This window comes from Patella vulgata, chromosome 5, assembly GCF_932274485.2.
Source record: "Patella vulgata chromosome 5, xgPatVulg1.2, whole genome shotgun sequence".
NCBI lineage: Eukaryota > Metazoa > Mollusca > Gastropoda > Patellidae > Patella > Patella vulgata.
The window spans coordinates 30,244,471-30,255,808 of NC_065883.2; the positions used below are offsets into that span (position 1 = coordinate 30,244,471).

The 11,338-nt window shown below is 32.2% G+C and overlaps 1 protein-coding gene across 4 annotated transcripts in view; it reads right to left on the reverse strand.

The window, feature by feature from the left end:
* LOC126822477 (CLIP-associating protein 1) overlaps positions 1 to 3,850 on the reverse strand; it is a 78,936-nt gene extending 75,086 nt beyond the window's left edge. For 3 of the 4 annotated variants that reach the window (XM_050551398.2, XM_050551397.1, XM_050551395.2), the window contains exon 1: positions 3,303 to 3,850. The gene's annotated coding sequence lies outside the window, so the exon portion shown is untranslated. The remainder of the gene's footprint in view (positions 1 to 3,302) is intronic. The other variant, XM_050551396.2, reaches the window with a different exon arrangement.
* Positions 3,851 to 11,338: the final 7,488 nt, after the last annotated feature.

The window sequence follows — 11,338 nt, forward strand, 5'->3', positions numbered from 1 at the left end:
CTGTAGTGTGAATCAGTTAATCCATACTCATGCCCATGCAAATGAGTTTGACTTTACATCAGATAAAGTGTGGTCAAGTCTTGTTAGCACTTCATACATACATTTCAGTACTATATCCCTTCAACAGTCAGGCATCTAGACATAACATCTTAAATATTTCAGGTATTTCATGTTTGGTCTTCATAAATCTTAATAAATTACTGTGGAAAACAAAAATAATACCCATATCAAAAGTAAGAATTGTCCTTTAAACTAGCAACGTTCTAATCAACTAACTTGAACTTGGCTTCAATATGTTATGTTCTATCTAAATGACCCAATGTGTTCTCTTCAAAAACCTGTAGTAATTCCACTAATAATCTTCTCTCAATCTGTGTTAAAAAGTAAATATTGGACTCAGTGACAGATTTACAGGTAAACTGTTACGTACGACTTGTCTTCTTTCAACGCGACAAAATGAGTTACCCTTAATAGGGAAAAGCCAAAAACAGAATGAAATGCTTAACAAATATCTTTTGTTTTTAATGAACAATTTCAATTACCAGCTATACCTTGTACAAAATAGATTTGAAAAATTTCATTTTCCTTATCAATAAATTTGTAGGTTATGTTTCAAAACATTACGAAAGGGATACAGAACTTTTGACACATTAATCGTCTCTGACTTGCTAGAAAGCAATCTAGATTTAGGAATACACATGTGTATCTTAGCGCAGGTTTGTCTAATGGGTTTTGTTTGTGTGTAGCATGGTCACATGTATTAGAATACCTTTGAGGATTGAGGTAATATACGCACATAAAAAGGCAACAGATTTCTTAGGACATCGTTAATAAAAGCAGGGCTAAGCAAAGCAGGAATGTGACGATGTCCATGTAGCCTATTTCTAAATATTTTATAGTACTCTAAATTTGGCAAATATATCCATATGGTTATCAACACATTTACACAGCATGCTTGGGGACTCGTGTACATGTATTACTGATTATATCTGAAATGTGGTTATAAGGTTTTCAGATGAATCTGATGTATCAGATTTTATCAGACATTTTGTTATCTTTTGTGAAGGTGTAACATTAATAAATGTAGTTGTTACAGAACAAAAATATAGTTTTTAAATTTTTTAACCTTGTTCACAACAACCTTTGTGTACAACCAACAGTCTATTTAAAGGAACAATCTTATTTCTGTTGAATGTAAACGAAGGAAGTCTAAATATGGCTAGGACAAAACAAAAGGGACAGAAAGATAGTTTATTTGTACAATTTCAATGTTTAGTTTAAAATATTTAATTTAGTGTCTTAAGTAAACAAAGACATATTACTCTAAATTATCATGTGGGTATTTATCTTATTTCCTCTGAAGGCCTGAAAACTGAAAATAATACAAATTATGTGACTTGTTAATCATTTTATCTTCTTAATCTTATTTCTATTTACTGCGATCAATAATAATGAACTTGGTTGCTAGGCTAATAATGAGTTGCTAATCGAAATTTTACGATTTTAAACTGTTGTTAAATTCTAAACAACACAAGCATGGTATAAATTCTTTTAAAACATTCTAGGTTATTGCTTTAGTTTGTTGCATATAAAACTGATAATCATACTACTTGAAATATGAAAATATAATAAATGTTTCATGTTACACACTCTGGTCAAACTACATTGATATGATAATCTCACATTATGATAAAATATAACTGAATTTATTGTACTGAACACAAAACATTTCAAATCAAATCACTTTTAAAAGTGCAATAAATTTACTTCAGACTTGACAGGACATGATAAAATCTCTGGGAGTGATTTGCACAATATAGAAATCACTTGCAAACTACAATGTTGTAAAGGTTGAATCTCTAATATACATTGAGTCCAAAATTGGTTCATTTCTGTTCCGTAAGATATGATTAACAACCAATGTTTGCCATATTCCAGAAAGTTATGGTCTGAAGTGTGCAAATATGGAAAGGGACTGAGATCTTTCGGACATAACCATATATTTTAGAGGGTCCACAACCTTCGTATTACATACATATATACAATTTGCGTACAAAGAGCGGCCATTTTGTCGAGCAGTTTCGTTTCCCCGAAATTCGAATTCAACCTTCATTATGGTGGAATGGTGATATATTTAAACGGTTTTTAAAATGGGATAAAAAAAATCAGGGGCCATAATCAGGGAAGTTATGATCTGATATGCGCAAATAGCGAAAGGAACCAAGATCTTTGGGACATAAACATATATTTCAAGTTTCATCAAAATCTGATAACAAGTGACTTTAAGAATAAGACTAAGAGGGTCCACAATCTTGGTATGACATACTTTTATACTATTTGCGTACAAGGAGCTGCCATTTTGTCTGGCAGTTTTGATCCGATTTTCATGAAATTGGAACTGATTCGTCATTAGGGTACTGTAATGGTGATGAATTTAAACGTTTTTTAAAATAGATAAAAACTGTGACCTCTAGAGGGACCACACGCTAAAATTGCAATTTTTCGTACAATCAAGGGCCATAATTCAGAGAGTTACGATCCAATATGTACGAATATCGAAAGGAAGCACGATGTTTGAGTTATAAACATGTATTTCAAGTTTCATCAAAATCAGATGAAAATTGTGACCTCTAGAGCGTCCAGGATTAGTTGGTCCGGTACATGCCAATATCAAGAGGAACCGAGATCTTTTGGAGATAGATCTATATTGTTCACAAACAAATGTGAATGGATGGACAGACACACGGACGGACAGGGGTGACGACAATATACATGTACGTCCACATGAAACTGTCAATGAGCCCACAGCCATCTTTATGTTTGGTGAAACATAATGGATGAGCCATTTTTAAATTCGAATGAATCAAAGCTGGGGAATTACATGTAAATGTATCTAGCATTGATGGATTTTGATGGTATATTTAATCCCACTTAATTCCAGATTTTAATTTAGATATTATCAATTCATATCCACCCAACACACAAATGAAAGTTAAGTTATTTTAGTCAAGTTCAAATTATATTTTTTTTATATCAATACGTCACACAAATCCTATTTTTAGAACCTTTTTACTTTTCGCTTTAGTCAGTGAAAAGTATAACATCAAACTAGTAAAATATTAATTAATCATCCAATCAAATATCTACTCATCTAAATGCACAACTTTTAAATATTCAAATCTAAAACTGCAATCAATCAAAAAACATTAATTTCAATCATAAAATTGTGACAGCTTCAAACTTAAAGGTAAACATTAGAAAATAAATTCAATTTGCTCTTTCATAAGTATAGACCACCTTACCTTTCTACAGCATGGTAATAAAAATTGATTTTAAAATTAATTCAGCATTTACTTGAGGGAAAACAGAGAAAAACTTTAACTTAAAATTACACATTAACCCACACAAGCTGTCGCTGTGATATATCCTGTGGCAGAATTACTGGTGAAACTCCATACAATAATAATTGAGCAATATCCATTTTAAAACAATCTTTATCAAGTTAAATAAAACTTTACTCGTAAGAGTTAGAAATAGGGCATAATTCTAACCACGAGCACTATGTTTACATGAAGCAAACTCACTGTTAAGGATAAATATTGATGCAATTCACATTTAATTTGTAATGTACCCTAGATTGTACTCCTACGTGTATATCATATAGCCACCGTAACACTTAAATTTACTTATTTATCCAGTTTTCACACCAAATCACAATTACACATCAAGGGTGAATAATTATCTATTTCTCTATAATCCATGTTTTAATAATATGTACACGTAGATATCAGGTGAAAATGATGACATGTCTGTCCAACTGCCCCACAGGTAAACACTACTACCTGTAACATGTCAGCCATCTTGTCTAGTCATGTGACATGAAAGAGAAGGTGTGTTACATACTGTATACATTACAACTGGTATCAGAAGATGTGATAATATATTATTAATTACAACAGACAGATATATCCTATAATAGACTAATTATTTACGTCTTATTGTTCATTAATTTGTATTCAAGCATGACTTTGTCTTTTAATTTCAATTGAAAGCTTATATAGTGTAATAAAAATGAACTGCATTGCACACTAGTCTTTAAAAGATGATTTGGTTTGTAATTTTATTTTCCTGGAAATGAGGACACAGAGACCGTACAGGACACAACATACATTCATAATCATAATAAAAAGAAAAAATTTCACAACCAAAATAATACCAGTATTTAATTAAACAGCTGTTCCAGTGCTTTAATTCTTATATCACTCACATATTTTCTATCAATAATATTACTAACATTCAGCACTATATATCTAAATGTATATATATATATATTTGAATATTTAGTACAATAGATGTAGATTTAGTTATATTATTCATTTTCAATCCTAAACAAATTTTTGTGTACACAGAAATTTTCAGCTCAATTTTAGACGTCTTTGAAATCCCCAGAATTTTTAATGTACATTGTATCTCACAATTAATATCATGTAATGGTCGATGTTTCTGAAACAGATCACTATTTTTATGCTTGTTCTTAAAAGTCCTGATGCATCATTTTAAGCAATGGGAATCACCTGTCGTGTACAATATTGCGAGAGACAACTCTTTAAAAGGAATATCAGTCCAAACATGGTTCAATTCCGTTTAGTATTTACAAAGATACAATGTACATGTATGTGGAATTAAAATCAATCTAGGATGCTTCACTATATGCAATAAGCCTGTCTTAATTTTGTTATTTTACAGACAAAATATTAACAAAAGTAGGAGTGGCACTGCCCAAGGGGGTCGAATGATGCACCAAAATTAATAGTTGCCATCCTTAGGCTATAAGGAATACATATGCCAAGTTCCAAGATGATCCTTTCGAATTTCGGCCTGTATACGATAAAACCGAAAAATTGGGTGTGGCTCTGCACTTGGAGGTCGGGACATGCACCAAAATCAATATGGACATATGCCAAGTTCCAAGATGATCCGTTAAGAATTGCGCACTGTAGGCGACCGACAGACAAACGCACACAAAGAGACAGGGACAGTCCTTCATGTTTATAAAATTGTGCGGGAGCCATAACAAGCTCCTGATACCTTGAATATATGCAGTTTAAAAGTAACCAAAAACTGAAAGTAGTTTATTAATCTCAATATTTAGGAGAGCGATTTAGCTAATTTGCAGGAGTCTTTAATGACTCCTTCGAAGTAAAGCCAACGTGCGTCGAGAGGAGCAGGAGTGAAAGCTCCCCTTAAACGTGAAGGACTGCAGGGGTGACAGAATAATACGTCCACATCATGAATGTGGATGTATAAAAATGAATAAGAAAGCTGAATTGCAGATGAAAGGCAGGTTCAGAGTGAACACTTTTTACTAGGGCAGTAGGAATTCTAGAGAGAGAGAGAGAAATGGGGTTTAACGTCCACTCGACACAAACTAGGTCATTTCGGGACTAACATTTGGTTTAATTTTATTTCAATAATTCATTGCGCATAGGGGTCTTTAGCAGTGGGAGGAAACCGGAAGGAATTCTAAAATCATAATTAACACACAAGCTTAACAAGCAGTTGCCATGAAAGATACGCCGGATTTTGCAAGAGATGGACAGAACACAAGCTAAAAAATAAAAAAGCGATTTTTCGTACAATCAGGGAACATGTTCCAGAAAGTTATGGTCCGATATAATCCCGGAAGTTACGATCTGTTATGCGTGAATATCGAAAGGAATCGAGATCTTTGGGATATAAACATATATTTTAAGCCTCCTCTAGCACGTCCACAACCTTGGTATTACATACTTTTACACTATTTCATTTGCATTCAAGGAGTGGCCAGTTTCAGTCCGATTTTTATGAAATTTAAACTCAATAGGTAAAAACTGTGACCTATAGAGGGTCTACAAGCTAAAATCAGGAGCCATATGCGTGAATATCGAAAGGAACCAAGATCTTTGGGACACAACACAGGTTTTAAGTTTCTTCAAAATCGCATTAAAATCGTGACCTCTAGAGGGTCCACAACCTTGATATTACATATACTTCAATTTTTAAACTAGCTTATTGACCGTAATTAGTAATATAATACAGTACCGGTAATATACATTAACATACAAGTTCAAAAAAAAGATGTCGACACATTTAACATTACAATCAGTTCATGATGTTTGTAAATTAACAATCTCAACAGTTCAAGGAATTTCCACTTTTCTAATTTGTCCATATCTACTTGTGAGTCTATCTTTGCGTTTGAATGTAGAAAAGCGATGTACTCTTCTTTAGTTGGTTGATTGGATGCAAGTTTTGTCTTATAAATATAGTATTTGGTTAATGTTATTGCATGGTTCACACTATTTGCGTACATAGATAGAGCGGCCACTTTATCTGGCAGTTTTGGTCCGATTTTCACGAAATTCATATTCAATCATCCTTATGGTGTAATGGTGATATATTTGAACGGTTTTTCAAAATCGGATAAAAATTGTAACCCCTAGGGGCACCACAAGCTAAAAATATTAGTTCATACGATACATGTACACATCTCCAGCTAAACCCCCTCATTTTATGAATTAAATTTGAAATACATGCTTTTGTAGATAATTCTCCCTCCCCCGTATTACATGTCAGTTTGTGTTGACAATCGGTGAAATGTACATTTTCTGCAAGTAAATCAATAATCATTATATTGAGGTGGAAAGATAAAAAGATTTAAACAGGCATGATAGGAAAACTCCCTGGAGAAATCGCCGTTTGAACTGACTCAATCTCCATACTCATAGGAGAGGGGATATTGCTATGGGATATGCCTGTTCTTCAATCACTTAATAAAAATATTGTTTGTAAAAAGACTATAATCAAAATGTAACTTTATGCTTCTAGGTCTGAGCCTTTACAGGCAACATAAATGTCAAAAGTAATTGTGGCACTTTCCACAACATTAGTTATAGTGAAGTTGTCTCCCTTTAGTCTGCCACAACAGCAAGGTGAAAATGTAATTTATTAATACATTTTCTAGAAAGGTAGATAATGCCATGACATATTCAATAATGTAGGTACAAACTGACATTTAGACAAAGGTAAATAACCTCATATATATTTATATGAAATAAAAGAATGACTTGGAATAAATTATAATGTAAACCAGTATACCTACAACAATCAAATTGAGATGTCAAAAGAAGAAAAAGTTTCATAAAAACCCATTATTAAGATTATATAAAGGAAATATGTAGGGTAGGTTCTAATATTATCTTATATGAAGGTAGGTCTTCTTAAGATACGCACTAACTTTTCAACACCATTTTTATTAAGAATTTGCACACATGTTCCATTTGCAAAATAACCCAGAGGACACATAAAAGTTTGGCAGTTTGTTTGTGTAATAATGGACATAGAAGTGGAAAGAAAAATATTTTTTAAACATTTTTTTCCGACTGGGACTCACTGCGAGACGAAGACGGCGAAGCTTGTAATTTTGCTTGTTTGGGTGGTGTAGCGTCAGTAGCATGACTATCATCATTGAAGTTGAAGAGTTATTTATGTTCACAATATAATTTAGCTATATCATACGACAAATTATTCTAATCTTCAGACTTGGCAACTGAAAATTTTGTTTGGCTAGTGGTTTTGAAAATTTACTTATGTTTGCAAAAGTAAGTTCAAAATGCTGTGTAGAGCGTTGATTCCCCCCACAAACATGGCTGAATTTCATTTTTTGATGGTCGAAGACTACCATTTTTGAATGTATACCAGCGGCTGCCAGGCAGGATACGCCCACATTTTGCAAGAGATGGATAGAGAACAAGCTACATGTACATGTAAAAACAAACTTTATTTTTTGTACAATCAGGGGCAATATGGTCTGAAATGCGCAAATATCAAAAGGGGCTGAGGTCTTTGGGATATAAAGATATGTTTTAAGTTTCATCAAAATCGGATAAAAATTGTGACCTCTAGAGGGTCCACAACCTTCATATTATATACTTTTACACAATTTGCATACAAAATTCGAATTCAACCTTCATTATGGTGAAATGGTGATATATTTAAACGTTTTTTAAAATTGGAAAAAAAATTGTGACCTCTAGAGAATCTGCAAGCTAAAAATGCGATTTTTCGAACAATCAGGGGCCATAATCCAAGAAGTTACGTTCGGATATGAGCGATTATCAAAAGGAACCATGATCTTAGTGTGTAACGGTGATTCACACGTTAGTTTTTTGAATCAGATAAAAATAGTGACCTCTAAAGGGACAACAAGCTAAAAACACGATTTTTCATAAAATCTGGGGCCATAATTCAGTAAGTTATGATCCGATATGCGTGAATATCGAAAGGAAACAAGATCTTTGGGTTATAAACATGCATTTCAAGTTTCATCAGAATCGGATCAAAATTGTAACCTCTAGAGGGTCCACAACCTTGATATACCAAATGTTTACACTATTTGCGTATGAGGGGCGGCCACCTTGTCTGGCAATTTTGGTCCAATTTTAAAGAAATTCTAAATCAACCAAAATTACTGTGTAACAGTGATATATTTGAATGGTTTTTTTTTAATCGGATGACAATTGTGGCCCTAGAGGAACCACAAGTTTAGTCCAATTCCCACGAAATTCGAATTCAATCATCCTTATGGTGTGATATACTGTAATGGTGATATATTTGAACGTTTTTTTAAATCGGATAAAAATTGTAACCCTTATTCATAGATTATTTCTATCTACATGCAGAGTCTTTTGAAGAAATTCTCCCCCCCCCCCCCCCTGAAAAAAAAAATTACAAAAGAATACCTCTACAACTTAAAGTGACTTTATTCGTTAATTGTTATGTAAAATCAAACCAGGTATTATACTGATATCGGGTCCAGTATGTACATTTGTAAACAAGTGTTTATGAGTCATACACGTAAGTACATGAACCTTAAGTACTAATAGATAAGAATAAACTGTTATTACTACTACACTGAATAAACATATTATACACTAATACAATAATATCACACCTTAATATTTATAATATATATCTATTCTGTTGACACAGTAAAACACTTCAAACTTACAAGGTAATTAATTTCATAAAAGGGAGTTATTGCCCTTTAGTTATAATCTGGTATCATTTTATACAGCACAATTTACATGTGCTATTTATGTCCATCAAATTGTTCTTATTTTACTTTTAGCTCTGTTTAAGTCATTCAATAGAAGTTCATATTCAATTTCCAAAATGACCTACATGTATTGATTATCCATTTTAAATGAAAAGCTCTATTTCACAACTGGTTCTTTAAAATATATTTTTTTGTAAAAGCTTATTTGTCTATATTATTTACCTTAATAAGGGCATTTGCTCAAGACATTATTAGACATTATTACATTTTTTTCACAGTTCCTGATCTACAACAATATTGATTTCCGTATCTGAATTATCTCCCAATGATACAATTACTATAATAGTACTATGAATCATCACTATATAAACAATAAGAGCAGTACCAATCAATAGTTGTTGGTCAGTATACAACTATATCTTTACATCTATATACACATGTATAAAATGAACTAAACAGGTACCAGTATTATTATGATCAATAACTATACATTAAGTAAAACCGTCACTTATTATTGTTATTATTAAGTATTTGATGTACAGTACATGTATCAGTATTTTACTGAATGTGTTTCGTGTTGACAGTTGTGAATTGCACTTAAAACAGTTGAATTAGTTGATATCTTTGATGTTTGAAACAGTTGATATTTGTAAATTTTTACAATAAAATTGTGGATGGGGCTGGCGGACAGATCGATCAACATACTGACAGGGTCCATGGCAATATATACGACCACATTTCCATGTGGGCGTATATAAACAAAATAACCCCATAATGTGCATAAAATCTAGTCCAGGTACATGTATGTGACAGGAAGGAGTTTTTTTTTTATTCGAAAATATAACAAAGATTTAATTTTACACCAATGCTTTTCAGTAAGGAAGTAAGGCAGATACATTGTACATGTCTTATTATTATTTTTATGTTTAATTAACGTGAAACTAGTACATATACACTTGATATACATACAGGTAGCTGACATGTCGTACATCTTGTTCTAGTGAAGGTCAGCTAAATAAAATATAATTAAAGGTGTGTTTAAACAGTGTGAATGAGTCAACAAACATTATTTAAATGAAGTTGTAAAGAGATGAGACTAAGAGGTATAAATCTAGTTCAGTAGTTTATAATATACACTGGACCTGATTAAACATTACATGTTGACATTATAATAAAGTAACAATAATAGACATGAATATTTAAAGATATCTCTATGACTCAAGGTATTCAGACATGTTTGTCTGACACTTTGAGAAAGAGAGAGATGGGGTTTAATGTCCATACAAACCAAATCATTTCAGGACTAACATGGTTCAGTTAAACTTAAAGAATTCGCTTGCACATAGGGGTTTTTAGCAGTGGGAGGAAACTGGAGGACTCAGACAAACACTAACAACAGCAGCATTTCCACTTCTACATATACTTTTCTTTGCTTTTAAGGGATCTTCCATTTGATCCTTCACCCAGACAAACAATATTTGGACAAATCTTTTTCAAGTAATTTCAGTTTTCATACCAAAAATATGCCAAAACGAATGGCAGGGACAACTTACAAGTTTACATTCAAGAAATAAAGTCTATAAATAATTTTGCAACTGTACCAGATGATCTCAAACCAAAGCATAGCTGAATAAATTCAATGAAAATGCTTCAACAAAATCTACACACTCCAAGAACTTCTATAAAATACAAGTAAATCTGTTACACACTCTGCCTTTCAAGTGATCAAGTGTAACAATATTATCATTGCTATCATTGAATACATAACATATTATAATAAAAGATGAATAAAATGGTAATTCACTCCCTTAACCTACAAACACAAATAAACTCAAGGCAAGCAAGAATCAAACTGAAATGGCAGAAAAAATTGTTTAAACAGCTAAATATTTGGAGATGTTGTGTATGTTTTTCAAATATAATTATACTAATCAATCATATTAAATTCCCTAAGAAATTACATCAAGAATTGGTATGGCACAAAGCATTTATAATACAAAATGAAAATATGTAGTAAAAGTTATAACATAGATATTGATAAGCCTCAGACCAAACGAAAATGATGCCAGTTTAGCACTGAAGGTGATGTTGATCCTTTGCAGGTTCCATTTCCAAATTCGATTTTTATTTCTACTGTCATAATTCCATTTGTTTACTATACATGTATTGTCAGTTTAGAAGATGGTGTGATAATCTAGATATGATTAATGAACCGACCAAACATTTCACACCAAGCAAATA